The sequence below is a fragment of the Cydia splendana genome, chromosome 12 (assembly GCF_910591565.1).
Source record: "Cydia splendana chromosome 12, ilCydSple1.2, whole genome shotgun sequence".
In the NCBI taxonomy this organism is placed as follows: domain Eukaryota; kingdom Metazoa; phylum Arthropoda; class Insecta; order Lepidoptera; family Tortricidae; genus Cydia; species Cydia splendana.
In genome coordinates, this window is record NC_085971.1 from 10,269,119 (window position 1) to 10,282,076 (window position 12,958).

The window sequence follows — 12,958 nt, forward strand, 5'->3', positions numbered from 1 at the left end:
GTTGCCTGTATTGTTTAGGTGGCTAACTAATTCCATGGCACATTGTTCTGTAATAAATTGAAAAATAAAGAAATAAGTTGGTGCTAGAAGGAAATTTCGCGATTCGGTAACCGCGTTATGAAAAATTTTGCGGAAACTGCCGGCCTAGCCAATGTTACAATCGCTATCGCTTCGACAACGAAAAGCATTATGTCTCTCTATCACTCTTCCATATTTGTGGGACAGTGACAGTTGCGTTTCGATCGCTACGGAGCGTAAGCGATTGGCATCTTGGCTACGCGGCCTGAGTAGAATATAAATTCCGAATTAAAGATGAGTGCCTAGATAACAAATACTGCTAGAGTCTAACGGCGCGATTCCGCAAATGAATTAGAAATTAACTAGATACGATATAGTAAAGATATGTGATGTCCCACGGGTAAAGGTACCTTATGGCGGTTGGCGCTTACGCTATTATTAACGCCGCTCCAATATTATTGCGGCGCTACACGACATAAGCGCCAGCCGCCATAAGGTACCTTTTCCGTGGAACGTCACATATCTTCACTATTTCATATCTAGTGTATCTCTAATTCATTTCCCGAATCGCGGCGCCAGCCGCCATAGGGTACCTTTTGCAGTGGAACGGCACATATCTTTACTATTTCATATCTAGTGAGTCTCTAATTCATTTCCCGAATCGGGCCGTAAGGTGCAAAGTTGTGTTCCTCATAGTTTTCATTAGATAGGTTAGTTTTAGGTAAGTAAGTAATACATAGTTGGCTACTGACTTAAAATGCGATGTAATTTATTTTAACTATAAAAAAAAACATATCGCTAGGGTACTTAATGAAGGTTTAGGTCTTTATATTTTTTTAAATAAAATAATTGTTATAATATTTTAATAAAAGTTGTCGTACCCCAGTTCGCTTAGATGGTAAAGTAATGAAAAAAAATTGAGGTCTCTTATTTTAATGCCTCGAGTACCTACTTTTCCGGCTGGGCGCGGGAAATTTACCCATTGAAGAATGACGGTAATTAACGGAATCAGAAAAAAATATCAATTTTTTTAGAAAGTAAGTACATATAGTAAATATTTTAAACTACCTATGCAATGAGAATGACATACAATTTTCCAAACCAGGGTAGGTTTGGTATTTTTTTATGGAAGGGGCCATTGGATTAAAGGGGCCCACTGATTAACAGTCCGCCGGACAGTATCGGCCTGTCAGTTGTTCGGAACTGTCAAAATTTTGTTCTAACTGACAGGCCGATACCGTCCGGCGGACTGTTAATCAGTGGGCCCCTTTAGACGTAGTTGCGCCATTTACAAACAAGGAGGAAAGACTTTACATAAAGATTGATACTTAGCGTTTATTAAATCACTGTGAATCCGAGACACTTTCCCATTTTATTTCCTTTACGTGTAGGTGAATCCAAATTATAAATCGTCTGATGGGACACAACACTATCCCATGAAATTCACATGAAATTTAATATTGCTATCACCCGTTCTAAGTAGTAATGTTAGCTCTGTCTCACTTCGCCCATTAGCGATTCGACAATGCTAGCATCAGCTAGGCATGAATCGCAAATATAGCTAGGTAATATAGGCACCTACTTTTGGTTGTTAAGAAACCCGAAATGAGAGTTGCTGATTAGAATTCAGTGCGAGTCCACCTTCCTCCTCCGCCTTCTTGCCCCTTTTTGCTCAATTTGAGAACTTATTAACACTTATTAACTTATTAACACACCATGATCGATGATAAAATCATAAGTGTGTCATGTCGAATTCAAGCTAATTGGTAAACTCATGATAAATTTACAAAATAAATTGCCGTTATTAAAACTAACGTTACCATTCTCGTTTTTTCTTAATTTAACTAATTTAGCCCAAGTCTGGTATGAACATACATCTATGTTAAATCTCCATGTTATGGAGCGTATGTCGTTTGTTAAATACACGAGCAGTAACTCGTTAACGAATGTACTTATGTAATATGCTTCTATTGTTTTCTCAATCTCAATGGATATTGTAATCTCAATGGATTGAATTTAATAACCGGTCACCTTTTGTTTATAGACTGTATGTCATCACGTCTAAATTTTATGACTAACTAATGTAATCAGTTTTATCCTAACAACCTTGTAAGGGCCAGTTCGAGTATGGACAAGTTATAGTAAAGACGTCTTAAATATTTTATTGTAAATTGGTTGTTATTATGTTTGTAACAAATTAATAAAGTTAAAATATTGGTACAAGTATTCGTTTTCATCATCAACCCGGGAATAACCCAACATATAGCATCGTATTATTTTATCGTATGTTTGCAATTAACATCACAAAGTTGATATGGAAGAGCGGCGCTAATGAAAGTATACTTATATTATTATAATATTAAATAATCCTTCATAAATTGATAATTTCTTTTCTCTTTAAAAAAAAAAGATTTTATTTAGATTTTATTTAATGATTACTCCTCTGTTAAAATTTTTACTTACTAGGGAAATGGGGGTATTCTTTTCTTAAAGTAATCGTGTTATGTTTCATAATTTTAAAAACCGTAAAACGGGGTCAACAGAAATCGCGGGGTGAATAGAGAAATTTTGAACTTTTTCTTTCAAGTTGTTATATTTAAAAATGTACATCTCTAAAATTAGATTTTTTGGAATGCATATGTAGTAGACTATTTATTCTCTACATTGATACCAAAAGAACTTAATCAAACTGCCTAAAAGTTAGATTTTTATGACTCTAAAGTAAGTTCTCGCCCTCGCCGAGGTAAGAAATGAAGCCTGTCTGAACTTTGTTCTAGCGGTAAATGTTTTGACATTAACTAAGTAAAAGTTAGCTAACCTGGTAATATAGTATATGTAGTACCTAAATAATAAATAATATCACTAATTTTCTCTTTAAAGAAGCATTTTTTTGCAAAAAAACTAATAACAAGCAATTTTACGTGATAAAGGGGTCAGTGGACACGCATATGGGGTGAATAGTTACGCCATAGGGGGTGATTAGATACAACAAAGGCGTGTAAAGACACGCCTTGAGGGTTAAAAGACTAGAAAAAAAGATTTTGTGTGAAATAGCTGTTTAACAGATATACAGTCAAACCTGTATAAGTGAGTGCTCAAGGGGCCAGAATATTTTTCTCGCTCATAGAGGTTTTTCTCTAATCCGAGTTTCTCACTCTTAGAGGTAAGGGATCGGAGATTTTTCACTTAGGCAGGTTTGAAAAATAAGACGCAGTGATATATTATATTCATCATCATTATTCTTAAGAGCTTAGCTCTTGTCGGTGGAGTAATCGCCATTCCGTTCATATTTATGGAAATCAAATTTACTGTGAATTTTGCTTTCGTGATTTTCCGTTCTCGAAAGAGATTGCAATTTTTATCGTTAACACTTATTTTTCATTTAGATAGGTAATCCTAGAATGTGTTCAACCATTCTACACAATCAATACGTAGGCACTGAGCAAGTCTGATCGAAAATATCGATTCCCGGCGCACATTTGTTTTTCTCAAAAGGATCAAAAACTGACCTAAGAGACAAATCCTTTTTATATAAATAATAAAAAATGGTCTGATGGACCACGTGTGCGTTAGTTCCACGAAAATGAGAAAGTGTTAAAAATAACGGATAATAATTACACTCAGGATTCTCCCTTATAGAGGCCAAGGGCGAAACACTCTCTGATCCAGAGGTTCAACCGGGACAAACAACTCTATCTTAAAGAGGTTTGTAGGTGCTGTTTGTGGAGACTGGTCTGTTTAAGCTAACACAAGCTATTATACTTAGTAACTTTATTTTTATTAATTAATTACAGTGAGACGCCTCATTCTGCTCTCGTATGTTTCTTTTCTCTTAATGAATGTATTAATTATACAGGATATTGACTCTTGGAGACCCTATACATCTCTAAGGATAACTTGATAAACTATATAATCTTATAGTTCTGACACCTAGAGACATTTACACCTCTAAATATTATAGATTTTTTTTTGTGTTTTGTATCTGTATTTTGTATGTAATTCGACATTAAGAGACCATATAAATCTCTTAGTAATTGTAATACGTTAGATTGAATTGTTAGTTTTATTTTATAAAATTGTTGATGTTATTATTTTTGCTTGTATGTAAATTCAATGTTGACGTGTAAAAGTGCCCTTGTGGCCTATTTGCTGAATAAATGTTGATGCTTGATGTTTGATGTATCTTTCGCTAATAGAGGTAATCTAGGGCAAAAATGACGGGACCTTATAGTTTCTCTCGCTAATAGAGGTTTCTCGCTTATCCAGTTCTACTTTTAGCCACGTCAAATTAAGCCGAATTTGGGTATTCTGCGGAAATAATTCGTGTAGTTTTGAAAATTGGTACAGGGATACCTTTTGGTGTCCAGATAAACATACTACTCGAGGGTGGGGGGTGTGCTGAGGGTGGTGGTGGTGGAGTCGGGGGGGGGGGGGGGGGGGGGGGTTGAAGGTACATTTTTGCTCATATCTGTACAAATAACCTTATAATTACTTCGGACAAAAGTTTTAACATTAAATTTCCTACAAATTTGGTTAAGTTTATTACTCTGTGATCAATACTTTAGGAGCTACAGGCTGTTAAAGTTAAATAAGAGATAAAAAATAGACGGTTTAAGAAAACCGGAATTTCGAAATTCCAACCAATTTTCCGATATTATAATTCCGGAATTGATACCACTGAATATCGAAAATTCCGGAATTGGATTTAAGTACTTTTTTTAGGTTTTAATACGTTTATTATTGAAAATTGTTAAGAAATTACATTATACTGGTGTGTTTAGTCGTTATTCCGTGCCTCTTAGTCATTCAATGGAGGATTCTTAGTCATTCAGTATTAATAGTATATATTTTACTTTTCCGTTTGCTAAACCAGTGCGAGTGCGACGTGCGATATTATAGGCTCATAATAATAAAAAAATATATGATCTTGGACACGGCGCGGATAGTCCACCGCACCGGTTCCTCTCTCTACAGCCCTTACCACCGGAATCGGCAGCTTGGGCCTTGCCCCGTTGCCGGCGGCACCCTAGGTTAGGTTTTTTATAATGTGTTTATATGTATTTTTTTGTTTTTTATGTGTTTTTATATTTTATTTTTATATGCATATTGTAAAAAATCTAAACAGAGTTTAAACGAATAAAAAAAATTAAATAAAGCAAAGCGATTTACTTGCTTAGAATAGTCAGAATAGTCTGAATCCTACATAAGCGAATTTTTAGAATTGAAATTAAACCTATAAGGTTAGGAAGAGTAGGAAGCTGTTATATTTAACTGGTTTGCTAGCAACTATAGTTTCGCGAAATAAATACCCCGTATCATAGAAGTGAATAAAAGTAACCATTTTAATAAGGTGGTAAAATAAGAGGTGGAAAAAAAAACGTAAGTACTTCAAATTAAATTTCTCTTAAACAATAATAACTTTAATAAACGTAAAGTATCAGAAATTTCACATTTTTTGTTGTTTTTTTACTACAAAATCGAATAAAAATATGATAAACCCTAATTCCGGAACCAGTTCCGGAATTCCGGAATTGGGAGCCAATATCGAAAATCAGTTCCGGAATTGGAAGTCATCCGATATTGCAAGCCCTAATTTTGACGGACGGGTAACTACGGAACCCGAAACTGAGCATGGCCCGACATGCTCTTGGCCTGTTTTTTTTATATTTTATCAGCAGGTCTTTTAGCTTGCTTATTCTAAACTAAATTTTTTATTTATGATGAACAATTACGAAAAAACAACGTTTTCTTAAACCGTCTATTTTTTATCTCTTATTTTAACTTTAACAGCCTGTAGCTCCTAAAGTATTGATCACGGAGTAAAAATAAACATAACCAAATTTGTAGGAAAATTAATGTTAAAACTTTTGTCCGAAGTAATTATAATGCTATTCGTACAGACATTCGAGATATGAGCAAAAATATGAAAAAATGTTTACAAAACTACACGAATTATTTCCGCAGATTTTTCTAATTTGCTTAGGCTATTTATCCAGGTTTGACTGTATATACTATTTGCCATTAAAGTATCAACATAATAATGACCAAATTCGATGCCTATCAAATCAAAATCAAATCAAATATCATTTATTATCAGGCAACTAAGGCCCATAGATACATACCTTACAAACTAACATACATACAATAGTAAAATCTTACAAGCTAAAAATTATTTCGGCGACACGGCGGTTTTCAGTTGTGTCGCATGTTCCGGTGTGCCTATGACAACTAAAACTTAATATTTCTATTCACCCTTTTCTTGTATCTATCAACCCCGTTTTAAGAAGGAGGAGGAGGAGAAAACAGGTAGTTTTCTTTAATTTTTTTTTAATTGGGTAGGTAAAAATTTATTTCACAAATGCAAAATTGAAGAACCAAGACTCAAAAAATGATATCAAAGTTTTTACTTCTATCATTTGGATTATTGGCGAAAATCGTCCTTGAAGTTGAAAATCGTGTCTTTTCACCCCGTTTTACGGCACTCCTAATCTGAAATGGCTCATTAAAAGTCCGAAAATAAAAAAGTAAAACAACAATCAAAACTTAAGAACTTTTTGTAAAAGCTTACTTTAGAGCCCCCTGCCCTACACCAGAAGGTAACGTTCAACGTTACTAAGTATTTAAAATCGCCGACCTTATTATAGTTGAATTATCGAGAAGATGGAATTTCATTTGTAGTGGTTGTATGCTGATAGTACAAGAAAATAGAAAATTTAAATATAGAATGCCTGTAAACAAACAATACTACATATGCAATTCCACGCTCTCGATGATTCAACTATACATATGGATCAAGAGTTTATATTTATGAAAAGCGCACTATTTACTTAAGTCAAATGTGCCAATTGCGCTCATGGTGATAGAGTCTACCTATCTCTCTCTAGATAGCATGTGTAAAACGTACTCATAAATGTCAAATTTCTATGAAAATATGACATTTATCCCCTCAACTGTGGGAGCGCCTTTCAGGCGGTCATAAAATTGGCGGTTTATCTGTGGCTCAACCTGCCAGGTTCGCATAATTCGCGCCTAAACTTAAGGTAAAATATCAGTGAAACATATGTTTAACTCGCTCTGACATATTTAATCGTGGAGTGAATGAAGCAAGACAGCTAGCAAGCGAACATTTGAATGTTCAACGGTTGAAAAAGTCGTTAACTTTCGTCAGTCAAAAACAGCCACTGTGACGAGTAGGATGTTACGTGTTTTTATAGTAAAATTGTGGATTTTTATGGTGTAATCGTTAAAAAGCTGAGGAAATGTCAGTAAACTTTAGTTAATATTATGTTTGGGTGTGTTTTTATAATAATATAAGTGCTAAATGTGTGAAGAAATGACATGCCAAGTCATAGCCGAAATTTTCTTACTCGGTTTCTTATTATTTGTATAAGTTTTACTATGTCTCAAAACAATCATAATATGTCGTAGTTCATATAGATTATATTAAATACAATGAAATTAGTTTAAAATCTGTTTAAAGTGAATAATAGCTATCAAACTAAATAACGGTCGGCACATAACCTATCGGGCTGTCGCAACAGACTGGACGAGCACCTGCCAGGCTGTCGCCACAGACGGCGCTGTCATGTTACTGACGCACGTTTGCATAGCATGGACATTCCACTTACTAACTAATTCTACGATACTTCTCTTTCCACATAGGCTATAATAACACAGCTCAGCGCAACTGTAATGAGTGAGAGCAAGGGCTGGACATTTAATTTGTAAGATTATAGTTTGGTCCATGAAGTCTTTATACTGAGATTGACGAGCATAAAAAATTTAATATAAATTAATTATGCAAGGCTTTTAATATGGGTACTAGGCGACAGTGATGATGATGATGATGATGATGATGATGATAATAATAATGATGGTGGTAGGGTTTGCTACTAAGATTTTAGGTGTTACTCTTCACACATTCTGAAATATCCCTTTATTGCTCTTACGGTCTAGGTATGTCCATATTAATCAAACCATATAGATGTGATTTGGTCTATATTTGTCTTGTTTTCAGATCAAGTTTTTAGATGTTTTTTGTTTAATAAGAACAAGTGCGATTATTTATTATTAAATATTGTTTCATTAATACCCTGAGAAACGGAATTTCTTTGGATTAAGGCTGCTGGTTGCTGTGATTTTTCAACATTTTGTGGGCTATCAATGGTGCATGAATAAATAAAAGCATTTTTTAAACATTTCTTACCATATAACTACTGCACCTGCATTACTATTACTTTGGCCACAGATAGTTTACAACTTAAATTTCTTATTTATGTATAAAATTATTACATAGGCTGTGATAGGACTCCACAATGCATGTAATTAGAAACTTATTTACGTGCGCCATTTCTAGGGCAGACATAATTTCAATAAAGTTTTCAAATGGTATATATCATGTATTTAATTGATAAGCCTGACATTTTATGTTTTTTTGATGTGTATGATTACATTATATACATAATTAGAGTAACAGATACGCCTAAAAACTGTTTATTTTTTATTACAATAGAAAATGAAAGATACATTTCGGTACCTATAATTTGAATTCGACTGTACAGTTATTTTATGTTAGTTTAATGATCGTAATTTTAAGTAGCAGTTAGATAATTAAATAAAGGGCAGAAAAAATACAAACTATAGACTGTATCATTGTAAAAAACTGAATAAATCGCAATTTTCCACTTGCACGTGGACCTAGAAACCCTGTCTGTGGAGCAGACCCCTTAGGCTGCCACAGATGAGGGGGAGCGGCCATATTCATCTCCCACAGCTGAGGGGTTATAAGTACGTAATTTCTATGAAAATATGACATTTATAAAGACACTACCACACTTCGTACTATCAAAGTCGGTGCAGAGTTCTGTTAGACGGACTCTAATGCTTCTAACCAATATCGTCGCCTTGTATTTTTATAGCAATAGCGCCGTTTCCCTGCAGGGGCACTTGTGCCTAGTGAGCAAGTAGTGAGCTAGTGACCTAATAATTCCGATAATATAACATTGCGCCTTATTTTGTTTTTATCTACGTGAAAACGACACAATGTACGTCCACAATTTAGGTATGTCAATGCTCAAAACCTCCATCTTGGATCGCGACGTACAAAATGAAGGAAAATTGATTTTGCTTCAACAAGCAAATGTTTACGCAAGTTGAGAGTTTGATAAACACATCCAAGTTTATGAGTTGCACTTGTACGAGTTTAGGTTTAATAATTAAAATTATGAACATAACACATTTTGCATTGAGTATAGTACCTACATTTTTCTACTTATGTCTATGTATGTATCGTTTTTCGTTTTCGTTTTCTATGGAAAGCACCACGTGATCACCGATCAGCCGAGCCGTCATAGAAAATTACATATCAGACGCCTCGGCAGGGGCGTATTTACCCTAGGGCCACCCGGGCCATGGCCCGGGGCGCCAACCCCCTTTAATTTTGTTTTTCTTCCTTGAGTTCTGGGGCGGCGAAACGTGCCAATGCCCGGGGCGCCAAATTACAAAATACGCCCCTGCGCCTCGGTCCGGGCACGGCCCGGTCTAACGTGAGTCATCCTTTGTGCACACTCTACATATACCTATGTACCTACCTATATTAATGTAGCATAACTGCAATACAACTGTGACGTATTCTGCTCTTCTAAAGAGGTTTTTATACAGTGTATTTTATATTTGGTTTTAGAACCTTGTCACTGTAGAACAATTTGAATTTTACGTTGCTATAGTAGTCTACAAAACATCCTCGTCTTACCAAGACCTATTAATTGTAATTTTCTCTGTACCTAATAAAATTGTGCAAGTTTAAACTGTAGGATTTAGCTGCATTGCCTACCCACTACCCAGCAGGGTTAATGTTACAGGGTTAATAGAGAGACCATAGGACTCTCATTGTTGATTATTATTTCAATTTCACTCAATTATCCTTCCAAAAAATATAATACATAAATATGATCACTCATCCAAATATCGACAAGCTGCGTAACTTTATCAGAATTGCCATTCCATTATAAGCGAGTCGAAGACTCAGAAGCACTGTGTAAACTGTTGTGCGCTCTCTGATTACGAAAAGTCGGGAAGGATTTCTAGGTCAGGCTATACTGTTCAGCCTAAGAAAGCCAGAGTACAGCAGCCACGAATAATCCTCTATGACGATCACAGCCTAACAATCTAATTTGTCTGCCTTTTGCCTCACCCTATGCCTACGGACGTAATGTCTTTACGTAGATAAAAGGTAGCGCAAAGAACGCGAAGTCGGGCAGAATAAGCTACATGTTTTGGCTTCAGATTGTAAATCTCTGGTGTGTCTCGAAACGGGAGGGGTGTACAGAGATAGCAATCATGTAAGGATTGTAAGGTACAAAAACAACATGCGCGTTAGACGTGTTGGTGAGCCGGTCCGAGGGCGCGAGCGACGCCGCGCGCGCTGCCGCGGCCGCCGAGCGGCTAAACCACCACTACGTGTCGGCGACTCACGGTGGAGTCAAACCATGCACTAGTGATGCACTTGCATATCTTGAGAACTATCTGCCTTTGATACCGTTAAAATTTGATTTTGAATTATTCACCCTTCAAGAAATTATAAAGTCTATTAAAGAAATTAAACTTAAACAATCAAAGGATGTGAATGATATGTCAACCCACATACTAGGATACCTACCTCCAAATTTAGTGTCCCTACTACTAAAGTTATTTAATGATTGCGTTCTGACGGGAAAATTTCCAAATGCACTTAAAATTATAAAAGTGCAACCGGTATATAAAGGAAAAGGTGAAATGCATCTTCCAAAATCTTATCGTCCAATATCATTGATTCCTATAGTTTCAAAAATCTTTGAGCGCCTCCTTAGTGCCAGAATTCTAAAACACCTAGTCTCCAATAATGTTCTGAATGAGCATCAATATGCATATCGAGCGGGCCGCTCGACTGTGAGTGCGGCGCGCGACGTCGTAGCGCGCGTGCTAGCGCACCTGGAGGGCGGGCGACAGGTCGCGGCGATATTCTGTGACCTCTCGCGCGCCTTCGAAATGGTCGACCACGCGCTGCTTTTGGCAAAGATGTCTCGATACGGTATTGAAGGTGAATTTCACAAATTAATAGAATCATTTTTAAGCAATCGTAAGCAGTGTACCTACGTCTTAAATGCAAAGTCTAACCTGGAAACCATGGCTGATGCGGCGGTTCCTCAAGGCTCGACAATGGGAAATTACCTGTTTCTTTTGTTTGTCAATGATATCACATCAGCATGTATCGGCCCAGAATATGTTATGTTCGCGGACGATACATGCATCATAGTTAATGCAGATAATTTATTAGACTTAAAATCCAAACTGAGAGAAGTTATGAAACTAATATCTCGATGGTTCACAGTCAATGGTATGTGTCTAAACGTAGACAAAACCAATATAATTCATTTTCAGCTGCGCAAAACTAACAACAGTATGCTCGATATAAGTTTGAATGATGTACTTGTGCCGCAAGTTGATAGCGTAAAATACCTAGGATTTGTAATTGACGAGGGGCTATCGTGGGCATCACACATAGATGAAACTTGTAATAAGCTGTCTTCAGCGTCCTATGCATTATCCAGGTTGGCTCCCAGTCTGTCTATAGATAATTTAAAAAAAGCATACTATGGATACTTTAATTCCATTCTAACCTACGGAATTGATTTGTGGTGTACCGCAGCCGATCGTGACAGGATATTCAAAATCCAAAAACGTGCCATCCGGGTTATTGCTAAAAAACCTGTTGAATACCCGGCACAAGAACTATTTAAAAAACACAAAATCTTAACTTTACATAGCATTTACATCCTTGAGGCTTGCAAATACGTCAGACTGAATCTAAGCTCATACATGACCACCGCGCAGCGTCTCGGCTGCGACGCGCGCCGCCGCCCGCACCTGCTGCTCGTGCCGCGCGCCCGCCTAGCCAAAACTCGCAAGTCGCTCGCTGTGTTTGGCGTTAAAATCTATAATGCTCTTCCAGCAGACATTAAAAATTCACCAAACGATGCAATCTTTCTTAAAAAAATAAAAGAATATCTTCTAGGCATGGCCTTTTATAGCATTGATGATTTTTTCGAATCATAGAATATCATCACTAATCCAAAAAATATAGGTAAAATTTGTCAGTAAATAAGAACAAAAAACTACACTCATCCTTTTCTTTTGGGTGCTAGTACTAGTGTAAGACAAAGATAATTTAATATGATTATCTCTGACAATGTTTGAAATGAGACAATTAAATGCAAAAATTAATGTAAATATATAATATTCAGATAATATTAATATCAATATGTAATAATAATTAATCAGCAAATACCTGAAATGTAAAATAACAGTTGGATATTGTACATATATTTATTGACTTGTAAAATGATTGCCTTTTACCAATAAAACATCTGAATCTGAATCTGAATTCAAATAGGTATGTGAAAATGTAATAAGCAAAGTGATGATAACCGCAATGCAATGTCCATTTCCACTCTAATGAATTTCATTACAAGAGCAATCAGGTGTATTAAACCATAATTGCTTTGACATATAATGACACGAAATAACAATGCGTTTCAAAATATAAATAACAAACTTGTAATAATCCCGTATTTTTAATTATTAATCTCTGTTTATATAAATATATACAATAAAAAGTTTTTCTTTTCGTAACTCTTGACTTGATAGTCTTGATTGTTATTTATAAATTAAATAAAAAAAATAAGCATAGCGGTCCTCAGATTGTGGCATCTTCTGTATGTATACTGTAATAATTAAATATTTGATGTACTTAAAATAATTCTTATAATAACCAAAAAAATATTTTACACACAAATAAGTTAACATTTTATAATCATTTATTTAATCCCATTACAAGCCTTTACCAAATCTAAAAAGCCGTAATTTCTCACGTAGCTCGCGAAAGGCCGAAAAGAAACATATT